Genomic DNA, 12,545 nt, shown 5'->3' on the forward strand with positions numbered 1-12,545 from the left:
TGAGACTAAAGGCATCTTCAAGGAGGAAATTGCACTCTCCAAACAAGTGAAAGCAGAGATTAACAGATAGGAATATTTTAAGCTGAGAAGCTTCTGCACCTCGAAGGAAAGCGAGCCCAGGATACAAGAGCCACCCACTGATTGGGAGACACTTTTCACCCATACCCATCAGATAAGGGGCTAATATCCAAAATATACAAGGAACTAACAGAACTCTACAAGAAAAACACATCTAATCCCATCAAAAAAAATGGGGAGAAAAAATGGACAGACACTTTGAAAGAGAAGAAATACAAATGGCCAAAAGACACATGAAAAAAATGCTCCACATCACTAATCATCAGGGAGATGCAAATCAAAACAACTATGACGTACCACCTCACACCACAGAGATTGGCACATGTCACAAAGAATGAGAACAAGCAGTATTCACGGGGTTGCCGTGAGAAAGGAACTCTTATCCACTGTTGGTGGAAATGCCGACTAGTTCAACATTTCTGGAAAGCGATATGGAGATTCCTCCAAAACCTGGAAATTAAGCTCCCATACGATCAGGCTATACCACTCCTAGGAATATACCCTAGGAACACAAAAATACAATATAAAAATCCCTTCCTTACACCTATATTTATTGCAGAACTATTTATCATAGCAAGACTCTGGAAACAACCAAGATGCCCTTCAACAGACTGTGGTATATATACACAATGGAATATTATGCAGCCATCAGGAGAAATGAAGTCATGAAATTTTCCTATATATGGATGTTCATGGAATCTATTATGCTGAGTGAAATAAGTCAGAGAGAGAGAAAGATGCAGAATGGTCTCACTCATATATGTTTTTAAAAAAATGAAAGAAATATCTCAAAAATTTTCAGAGACAAAAGAGAGGAGGGTTAGATGTTACAGCAGACCTCATGAACCTCACAACAAAGAGTAATGAGTTTAGTTAGAGAAATAACTACATTGCAAACTATCCTAACAGTGAAAATGTATGAGGAAATAGAAAGCCTGCCTAGAGTACAGGTGAGGGCGGGAAGAGGAGGAGGGATATTTGGGACATTGGTGGTGGGAATGTTGCACTGGTGCTGGGGGGTATCATCTTATATGACTGAAACCCAACCACAATCATGTTTATAACCAAGGTGTTTAAATAAAAATATTAAAAAAAAAGAAACATACAGTCAATTCAAATTAAAAAAAGGAAGAAAGAACTACCCTGAGAAGTACCATACCATGTGAGTGAATAAGGGAACTGGAAAGCCTGTCTAGAGTACAGGTGGGGGTGGGATGGGATGGAGGGAGATTTGGGACATTGGTGGTGGGAATGTTGCCCAGGTGAAGGGGGGTGTTCTTTACATGACAAGCCTAATCACAATCATATTTGTAATTAAGATGTTTAAATAAAAATATTTTAAAAAATATTCTAGAACAAGGTTGCTTTTTCAGGTAAGATTTGAATAGGTAAGACCTCTTACATCTATGCTGTAAATTATCCTGTCATTTACTAAATTAATAAATATAGATTTAAGAGAATGATTATATTTGGAACAGTATATATCAATAGACATTATATTTTAAAATAAGTAAGAAAAATAATATTTCTTGGGATTATCCATTTACTTTGTCAATATAGAATTACAGATTCATTTATCATTCAGTAGATTATTTTATTTTTAGTAGATAAATTTTTGTGTTTTATTTAGCATTACTATTTTGGACTTATATTTAAGGCAAAAAGCTTAGGATATGTGATTTTCTGTAGCCTATATTTTGTTCTTCAAAATTAAATTCTAAATTAATAAAACTGAAATTTATAAAAAATGTGATAATTTAAAAATTTTTAGTTTTAAAATATTTTTTTCTATATTTTATTGTTCTTTCATAAAATCTCTTAGACTCTATATACAATCCTAACATTTTTGCAGTTCTATCATTATCATAAGTGGTAATGTCTTACAAATATTTCTTCTATTTTTTAACATTTTCTTTTTTTCTTTTTGGGGAGGAGGGGGGGGAAGGGAAGAAAATGGGGACTGGAGGCAGGGAGCAGAAGAGAGGGCAGAGGGCTGAGCAGGGGAGGAGGGAGAAGGTGCATCTTCTATTTTTAGTATTTTTTATTTATTTAAACATCTTGATTACAAATATGATTGTGATTAGGTTTCAGTCATGTAAAGAACACCCCCCTTCACCATTCCCACCACCAATGTCCCAAATATCCCTCCATCCCACCCCACCCCCACCTGTACTCTAGACAGGCTTTCCAATTCCCTTATTCATTCACATGATTATGGTAGTTCTCAGTGTAGTTATTTCTATAACTGCACTCACCACTCTTTGTGGTAAGCTTCATGAAGTGAGCTGGAAGTTTCAGCCCTCCTCTCATTGTCTCTGAGGATTGTTGCAAAGATGACTTTTATTTTTCTTAAAACCTATAGATGAGTGAGACTATTCTGCATCTATCTCTCTCCCTCTGACTTATTTCACTCAGCATAATTGACTCCATGTACATCCATGTATAGGAAAACTTTATGACTTCATCTTTCCTGACTGCTGCATAATATTCCATTGTGTATAGGCACCACAGTTTCTTTAGCCATTTGTCTGGTGAAGGGCATCTTGGTTGTTTCCAGAGCCTGGTTATTGTGAATAGTGCAGCAATAAACATAGGTGTGAGGAAGGGGTTTTGTATTGTATTCTTGTGTTCCTAGGGTATATTCCTAGGAGTGGTATAGCTGGATCATATGGGAGCTCAATTTCTAGTTTTTGGAGGAATCTCCATATCGCTTTCCATAGAGGTTGGACTAGACAGCATTCCCACCAGCAGTGGATAAGAGTTCCTTTCTCTCCACATCCCCGCCAGCACCTATTGTTCTCATTTTTTGTGATGTGTGCCAGTCTCTTTGGTGTGAGATGGTATCTTATTGTTTTTTTTGATTTGCATCTCCCTGATGATCAGTTGATGAGGAGCATTTTTTCATGTGCCTTTTGGCCATTTGTATTTCTTTTTTATCAAAGTGTCTGTTTATTTCTTCTCCCCTTTTTTGATGGGATTAGATGTTTTTTTCTTGTAAAGTTTTGTCAGTGCCCTGTATATTTTGGATATTAGCCCTTTATCTGATGGGTATTGGGTGAATAGTTTCTCCCACACGGTGGGTGGCTCTTGTATCCTGGGCACTATTTCTTTTGAGGTGCAGAAGCTTCTCAGCTTAATATATTCCCATCTGTTTATCTCTGCTTCCACTTGTTTGGAAAGTGCAGTTTCCTCCTTGAAGATGCCTTTAGTCTCAATGTCATGGAGTGTTTTACCTACGTGTTCTATATACCTTATGGTACCAGGTCTGATATCAAGGTCTTTAATCCATGTGGAATTTACCTTCATACATGATGTTAACTGGGGGTCTATGTTCACTTTTTTGATAGTGGCTAACCAGTTCTGCCAGCACCACTTGTTGAAGAGGTTTTCCCTGCTACACTTAGTATTTCTTGCTCCCTTGTCAAAAATTAGGTGAATGTATGTCTGGGGAACATTGTCTAAGAATTCAAGCCTATTCCACTGATCTGAGGGTCTGTCTTTATTCCAATACCATGCTGTTTTGATAACTACTGCTTTGTAATACAGTTTAAAGTTGGGGAAAGTAATGCCTCCCATACTCCTTTTCCCTAGAAGTGCTTTAGTTCCAGATGAATTTCATGAGTGTTTGATCCACTTCTTTAAAGAATGTCATGGGTATTTTTAGAGGAATCGCATTAAATCTGTATAATGCTTTGGGGAGTATTGCCATTTTGATGATGTTAATCATGCCAATCCATGAGCACAGTATGTGTTTCCATTTTCATGTGTCCTCTCTTATTTCTTGGAGCAGGGATTTATACTTTTCTTTGTATAGGTCCTTCATGTCTTTGGTCAAGTTGACTCCAAGATATTTGAGTTTGTGTGGCACTAATGTGAATGAGATTGCCTTCTTGATGTCCATCTCTTCCCTATCATTATTGGTGTATAAAAAGGCCATTGATTTCTGTGTGTTAATTTTGTAGCCTGCCACCTTGCTATATAAATCTATTGTTTCTAGAAACTTTTTGGTAGAGTCTTTAGGTTTTTCTAAGTAGAGTATCATGTCATCTGCAAACAGTGAGAGCTTGACTTCTTCCTTTCCTATCTGGATTTCCTTGATATATTTTTTCTTGCCTGATCGCTATAGCAAGCACTTTCAGTACAATGTTAAAGAGGAGTGCTGAGAACAGACAGCCTTGTCTTGTACCAGAATTTAGAGGAAAGGCTTTTAGTTTTTCTCCATTGAGGATAATATTTGTCATTGGCTTGTGGTAGATGGCTTTAACAAGATTGAGAAATGTTCCTTTCATACCCATCTTGCTGAGAGTTTTGATCAAGACTGGGTGTTGGACCTTATCAAATGCTTTCTCTGCATCTATTGATATGATCATGTGATTTTTAATTTTCTTCGTATTGATGTTGTGTATGATATTGATAGATTTATGGATGTTAAACCATCCTTGCATTCTGGGATAAAACCTACTTGGTCATACATAGTGTATGATCTTCTTGATGATGCATTGGGTCCTATTTGCCAGGATTTTGTTGAAGATCTTTGCATCTGCATTTATCAGGGATATTGTTCTGTAATTTTCTTTTTTGGCAGCATCTCTGTCTGGCTTTGGTATCAAGGTGATTTTGGCTTCATAAAAGCTGTTTGGGAGTGTTCCCATTTTTTTAATTTTATGGAAGAGCTTTGCTAGGATTGGTAGTACCTCCTCTTTTAAGGTTTGAAAGAATTCATTAGTAAATTCATCTAGGCCTGGGCTTTTCTTTTTAGGCAGATGTTTACAATTTCAATTTCCTCAGTAGTGATGTGGGTGTTTAGATATGCTATATCCTCCTTATTTAATTGTGGAAGGTTATAAGAGTCCAAGAATTTATCCATTTCTTCTAGGTTCTCATGTTTAGTAGCATAAAGTTCCTCAAAGTAGTCTCTGATTACCCTTTGGATCACTGCAGTATCTGCCATGATCTCCCTCTTCTCATTTCTAAAACAGGTTATCAGGTTTCACTCTCTCTCTCTCTTTCTTTGTGAGTTTTGCCAATGGTCTATCAATTTTGTTTATTTTTTCAAAGAACCAAGTTCTGCTTTAATTGATCTTTCGGATTGTTTTACGGTTTTCCACTTTATTGATTTCTGCTTTCAGTTCTGTTATTTCCTTCTTGCTCCCTATTTTTGGTTCCTTTTGTTGGTCATTTTCTAATTTTATGAGCTGCATCATTAAGTTATTCTGGTATGCCCCTTCTTCCTTTCTGATGTGTGTTTGCAAATCTATAAATTTTCCTCTCAGTAAAGCTTTTGCTGTGTCCCATAGTTCTGGCAGTTTGTATCTTCATTATCATTTGTTTCCAGGAAAGTTTTGATTTCCTCTTTGATTTCATCTCAGACCCACTGGTTGTTCAGTAGTAGGGTGTTTAATTTCCAATTGTTAAAGTTTTTCTTCTGTGTGGCTTTGTAGTTCACATCTAATTTCAGAGCCTTGTGGTCAGCAAATGTAGCCTGCAAGATTTCTATCCTCTTGATTTTATGAAGGTATGTTTTATGTGTGAGCATGTGGTCTATCCTGGAGAATGACCCATGTATATTGGAGAAGAATGTGTATCCAGGTTTTTTGGGATGGAGTGTCCAATATATATCTACTAGTCCTCTTTCGTCTATTTACCTTTTCAGGGTTAGTATGTTTTTGTTGGGTTTCAGTCTGGTTGACCTATCAAGTGTTGACATGGCCGTGTTGAGTTCTCCCACAATTATTGTGTTATTATTTATATCTTCTTTCAGATTTGTCAGTAATTGTATTAGATAATTTGCTGGTCTCTCATTGGGTGCATATATGTTTAATAGTCTGATTTCTTTCTGTTGCACATATCCCTTGATTAGTACATAGTGTCCATCTTTATCCCTTACCACTTTCCTGAGTATAAAGTTGGTGTCATCAGATATTGATGTGGCCACCTCAGCTTTTTTGAGGGTGTTGTTTGCTTGAATGATTTTCCTCCAGCCTTTGATTTTGAGTCTATGTTTCTTCTGACTATTCAGGTGTGTTTCAGGCAGCAGAAGGTTGGATTCATCTTTTGACCCATTTTGCCATCTGTCTTTTAATTGGTGAATTTAGTCCATTTACATTGAGAGAGATGATTGTCATAGGATTTAATGTCATCTTTGTAGATGAGTTTGCTGTGTTTGTTGGTCTCTTGTCTTAAAGTAGACCTTTCAGTTTTTCCTTTAAGCCTGGTGTTTCATCTGTGAAGTTTCTGAGCTGTTGTTTATCCATGAAGCTATATATCCTTCCTTCAAACCTAAACGTGAGTCGAGCAGGGTGCCATATTCTTGGTGAGGCATCCATTTCATTCAGTCTTGTCACAATATCCCACCACTGTCTTCTGGCTTTGAGAGTTTCTTGTGACATGTCTGCTGTAAGTCTTAGGTATGCTCCTTTGAATGTAATTTCCCTTTTTGATCTTGCTGCTTTCAGTATTCTATCTCTATCTGTGAGATTTGTCATTGTAACAAGGATGTGTCTTGGAGTGTTTTTCTTAGGGTCTCTTTTAGCTGGTACTCTTCGGGCATGCAGAATTTGATTGCATGTAGTCTTTAACTCTGGGAGTATCTCTTTGATAATGTCTTTGACAGTTGATTCTTCCAGGAGATCTCCTACCTGGGTCTCTGGGACTCCAATTATTCTTATGTTGTTTCTGTTGAGTTTATCAAGGACTTCTATTTTCATCTGTTCACATTCCTTGAGTACTTTTTCCATTGCCTGATTGTCTTAAGGTTCTTTTCCAATTTCTTCTGCTGTGTTGAGTTTTTCTGCATCTCATCTTCCAGCAGGCCGATTCTGTCCTCAGCTGCTTTTACCCTTCTGGCGAGGCCATCTACTGAGTTTTTCAGTTCAGCTACCGTGTTTTTCAGATCTGTTATTTCAGATTAGAGTTTTCTGATTTCTGTCTTTGTGTTTTGTTCAGATTGATCTACAAACATCTTCCATATTGCTATTCTAAACTCCTTGTCTGAGAGGTTAATTAGATGGTCAAAGTTTTTTAGGTCATCCGAACTATTGTCTTCATTCTCTGTGCATGTTGATTGCGTGTGAGGTTTCCCCATTTTCTTGCTTGTAGTGTGATTTTTTTCTGCGTGTTGTTGTGGGGTTCATTGGATAGAAAGAGTGCACGGCCGTGAAGTGAAGCAGAGTTGCCGTGCTCTTCTGGAGCCTCTGGGAGTGCTATTTTTCTGGGCCCTTTTTGGCCCACTCCCAAGAGGTTTTGGAGACAGGACAGTGAAAAAACACACACAGGCAACACTCACAGTCGGGAATCACTGGGCAGGCATAGATTTTCCCAGCCTGACGTCACAATAAAAAGATTTTTTAAAATTAATGTCAATGGAGAATCATGCTTTCAAAATCCATGAGATACAGCAAAATCCATATTATGGAAGAACGTTCATAGCTTTGCAGGCCTTAAAGCCTGGGGGTGGGGGTCGCCGCCTTACTCGTACTCCACCTTACTAAAAGTTCACATATTCTTTTTAAATAATATTTTTTTATTTAAACACCTTGGTTACAAACATGATTGTGATTGGGTTGATGATTAGTGATGAGGATAATTTTTTCATGTGCATTTTGGCTATCCTCTTGATTTTATAGCGATATATTTTATGTGCCAGCATGTGGTCTATCCTGGAGAATGATCCATGTAGACTGGAGAAGAATGTATATCCAGCTTTTCTGGGATGGAGTGTCCAATTTATATCTACTAGTCCTCCTTCTTCTATTTATCTTTTCAGGGCTAGTATATTTTTGTTGGGTTTCAGTCTGGTTGACCTATCAAGTGTTGACAGGGCCGTGTTGAGGTCTCCCACAATTATTTTGTTATTATTGATGTCTTCTTTCAGATTTGTCAATAAATGTATTGGATAATTTGCTTGTCTTTCATTCGGTGCATATATGTTTAGTAGTCTGATTTCTTCTTTTTGCACATATCTCTTGATTAGTACAAAGTGTCCATCTTTACCCCTTACTGTGGGTGTCCTGTAAGCCCCCCAAAGGGGCCCGGCCAGCGGAGAGTGGACAAGAGGCTCACGAACAACCGCACCTTTATTTTGCGAAGCTCAGATCACACAGCCACACCTTGAAAAAATCTAAGAGAGGTTATTAATAAGGCCCAAGACAGAAAAACTTTGTTCAAAGGCGTTTAATGGGGTTCAGCAGCTTCTTAAATAGAGGAGGTACAGGGGGCAGGCAAAAGGCAGCATCAATCACTCTTTCTCAGTGCACAGACTTATCTCATTATTCTAAATAAGGTATAAACACAGGGCAGGTAGGTTGGAACAGGAACACAACGTCATTCTTTTTAAAAGTGGGCAGGGGGCAGTCATGCCAGATCGGTTTGGCCACATTCCTAAACTCTTAACAGATGTATGGTGGGGCAAAGTTCTTAAGGGATAATTTTGTAAAAAGAATGTGGTCTAGGTTGGGTTTCTCTTTCCCTTGGGCTAAGAAAAATTTTATAACTTGTTTCCTGCTGGTCCAAGGGTTTTGTGGCAAACAGCACTAGGATTGGAAAAATGGCAGAGAGATTTTTTGCAAAAGTAGTCACTGAGTCAAGTCACGGTAGCCAACATCTCCCCCTTTCTTCTCTAATAGAAGAAGGGAAGTCGTGAGTGGGTGGAAGACCCATGTCTTAGGCCACAGGGTTTGACCAGGTCGGACTTAGCAATAAGCCGCGAATTAAAAGTGGCTATAGGCAGAGTGGGAGTAGTGCTAGGTCCGAATAGTTTGCCATAGCCGTTTGAAGCTATATCCTAGCTGGGACCCTGCTAATCCCGTCATAGGCGTCTCCACAGCCGAGAGCACAAGGACCGGAGCAATCTCCATTTGTTAGCAATGCGCTCAATCTCCTGGAAACTTAAAGGCTGGAAGGGCGGCTCGGTGTTGATAGCCAAGTCTTCACAGGAGCCACGTTTAGAGAGCTGTTGGAAGTGAACTTGAACAGAGGTTTTTGCCGTCTCATCTGCCTGGCTCTTAACAAAGGCAGTGAGTTTGCGGAAAGCCCATGGGCCAAAGGAAAGAAGCAGCATAAGGCTAATAAGAGGACCCAAAATAGTGGATAGTAATGTATGAAGCCAAGGGGAAGAGAAAAACCAGCTCTGGTACCAACCTTGTTCTTGGTCAAAACGTTTTTGGAACTCCTTCATTCCGTTACCAATATGCTGAACACTGTCTCTAACTAACCCAATCTTGTCTTTAAATATACAACATTGTTCCTTAAGGGCTACACAGATTCCCCCTTTCTTCAAAAAAAGAAACCAAATTAAACCACTGTGGTTTTGCTGCACTATCTTTGCTAGGGATTCAACAGTGTGCTGTAAGTAGTGTAGACTTATTTTAAGTTTATAACATTTTAACAACAGGTATACTTAAAGCATTAACAGATTTTAGAGTATAAACCAATGAATAAATTATTGTGCCCGCACCAATAATACCCAGGCATATCAATAAGGCAAGGGTAAGAGCAGTAACTGGTTCCCTCCTGCGGCGGGAGAGAGACACAGAGTTATCTTTAAGGGGTAATAAATCAGTTTCAAGTGTAACAGTCAATTTAGGCATTAAAACAACCAAAACACAGTAGTTCTTGGACTGAAGAAACAAATATGAAACAATGTGGGGAGATAAACCAGTGAAGCAGGCAAAAAACGTTAAATTGGGGGCAATCATGAACTGAAAGGAGAAATCAAGGACAAGAATTTGATTATAATTTTCAATAGGGGGAATTATATTGGGCACCAAAAGGCAAAGTTTAAGTTACACCATTAGTTTTAAAGTTATGCCATGGTGTTGAGGCTTTATACTGCATAGCAGAAGGTTGGTATCATTGGTGAAGTGAGGCAGTTTGAATGGTGGGATGGGTGAGTAGCAGGTATTGGAGGAGGCTTTGACCATGACGAGGATGAGCTGCGAAGAGGAGGGAGGTCCGGAGGACAGCGTGGGATGGAAGGGTGGGGAAGCAGGCAGAGTTATGAAGAGCTTGGGGCATGGGAGAGGTTGAGCTGATATAGCCAGTGTGTCCTGGGGAATTGGTGAATGGGCCAGGTCGTGGCAAAAATTGAGTGGGGGTGGCTTACTGTTCCTCAGCACCCATGGCGAGGGCACAAAGGGTTACTTCCAGGATGGGTCAGGGGGTGGAGTGGGATGAGTGGGAAGGGAGTTGGCTATGTCACCAGCAAAGGGGGAAGGGAAGGAACCAGAGGTGTTGTCATCGTCTTGCAAGGGAAAGTCAGGTGGAGCAGACAAATTGCAACGGAGGTTGTTAGTGGCAGTGGTGGGCATCCTGAACAGCCAGGCAGAGTAAAATTCAGCATTTTCCTTAGGCAGAGTCAGCAACAGGTTTAGCAGGAATGGTGGGCTAGCAGGAGGGGTGACAGGTTCTTTTGAAGTGGATGAAGAGAGGACTGCAAGAGGCTAAGGAAACTGCTTGGCAGGAGGCAAAATGGTTATTTTTGAATGCCACGGGAATGCCTCCTGACTTCTGTCAGACTTCAGTATTTAAAAAATTTTATAATTAACAATCGCCAATTTTTTAAAAACTTTAAAACTGAACCTAAATGATTTTTCTTAAACTTCTTAGTTATTATCTTAAAGCTAGATGCTTCTTTCTCTAGCCACATTTGGCCTTATTTTTTTGGCCTTAACTGACACATAGCAGGAAAGCCGGGTGATTGCAAAGTCCAGAAATTCTCCAGGGAAAAGTTATCCCTGATGGCCATTGAGAAATCTGGGGTTTACCATCCCCTACTCTTTCTGCCATGCTGTCAGGACAAAGCTAGCTTAACACATGATTTAGCAGGATGTTACAGTTTGTTAGATGACTAAACTGAGCCAGGTAAAAAAATTAATTGAAATTTCAAAAATGGATAAGACTCTAAAAATTGTATTTATCATGAAATGTAGAAATAACAAATAGAACAAAACAACACGAAACACAACATTGTGGCCACTTTCACTCATCATAACACACACATGAACAGACAAAAGGATTGAATTAAAACTTGCATTAGAAAAATTGACAAGCGCTTTTAGAATATTTAGCCGGCATGTTTGTGAAAAAAAAAAAAAACCTTTTAACGTAGCTGGAGTGGAACTGCTGAAAATAAATTTTAAGGTTTAGATTTAACACCAAACATTTTTGAAAACAGTACTAATTTGAAACTTAAAGCATGAAGGAAAATGTTAGCAGTTAAAAAAATTTTTTTGTTAAGTAAAATGGTTAGTGAGCACTGTAGAAGGAGTGTCCACTCTGAAGTATGATATTATTTGCTGAAAATGAACAGGTTTTTTATAAATTGGTTTCACAGTAGAATAGTAAGACAGCTGTAATAAAATGTTAAAATTTTTATGATCAAACACAGGAGCATGAACTATGATTATTAAAGGTGTAAAAAACTGACTTTAAAAAACAAACAACTGTTTTTACTTCGAAAACTTTAAGTGAATAATTTGTAAAAAAATATTATATACCAAATTAACAAAATGTTTAGATATTATAAAGTATAGTTAAAGACATTTGATGCATTTCCACACTTAGAGCTTAAGACCAAAATTATATTTGATGTTAGTTAATTTGCTTTTATAATATTACTCATAAAATTAAATATGTATATTTTTTCATTAATACTAGATGTCTTCACTTTAACACAAATATACAGATTTGTATAATGTGCTGATTTTTTGAATACTCTTAAAAGGATAGTTGTTTTTTTTTTCAAAGCAGAGGTAAAGAACAACCATTGCTCTAGCACAAAATTAAAACCAAGGGTACTATAAGGCACACCTGGGTGTTCATTTTGCATTAAATTAACTATATTGTTTAAAAAGGCTAACCACATTATATTTTACATGATTTCTTAAATACCTCAACAATTAAAATAAATTTTGTAATAGAAATATAAAAGATGGGACCGGAGAGATAGCATGGAGGTAAGGCATTTGCCTTTCATGCAGAAGGTCATCAGTTCAAATCCCGGCGTCCCATATGGTCCCCTGTGCCTGCCAGGAGCAATTTCTGAGCATGGAGCCAGGAATAACCCCTGAGCACTGCCGGGTGTGACCCAAAAAAAATACATAAAAAAAAAGAAATATAAAAGACTTAAATTTGTGTGTCCGTTTAAATTTTAAAACACCAAAAGGTTTTTGTTTTACTGATAATTTGTTATTACAAGTAACAGAATTATGACTTTGCTGTAAAATTTCTGAGAGGCATGAACAAAAGGGGTTTATCGCGCTTATATTTATGTTGCTATTTTATTCCTGGAATTTTTTTTAACCCTTACAAACCTGAATTTAACCTGTACAGACCTGAATTTAGAAAGTTTCCTAATTTTCAACGTTTTAATAATTACTTTACAACACTCAATGCACAAAACTTAATTACACAAATGCTTTTTGAAAAGGCACACGTATGCCGCATAATAATTTTCATTATAAATTACA

At 37.9% G+C, this 12,545-nt stretch overlaps 1 pseudogene; it reads right to left on the reverse strand.

Moving 5' to 3' along the window:
- Positions 1–11,768: 11,768 nt before the first annotated feature.
- Positions 11,769–11,905, reverse strand: LOC126023112 (uncharacterized; annotated as a pseudogene).
- Between the last annotated feature and the right edge of the window lie 640 nt (positions 11,906–12,545).

The sequence above is a fragment of the Suncus etruscus genome, chromosome 11 (genome assembly GCF_024139225.1).
Source record: "Suncus etruscus isolate mSunEtr1 chromosome 11, mSunEtr1.pri.cur, whole genome shotgun sequence".
In the NCBI taxonomy this organism is placed as follows: domain Eukaryota; kingdom Metazoa; phylum Chordata; class Mammalia; order Eulipotyphla; family Soricidae; genus Suncus; species Suncus etruscus.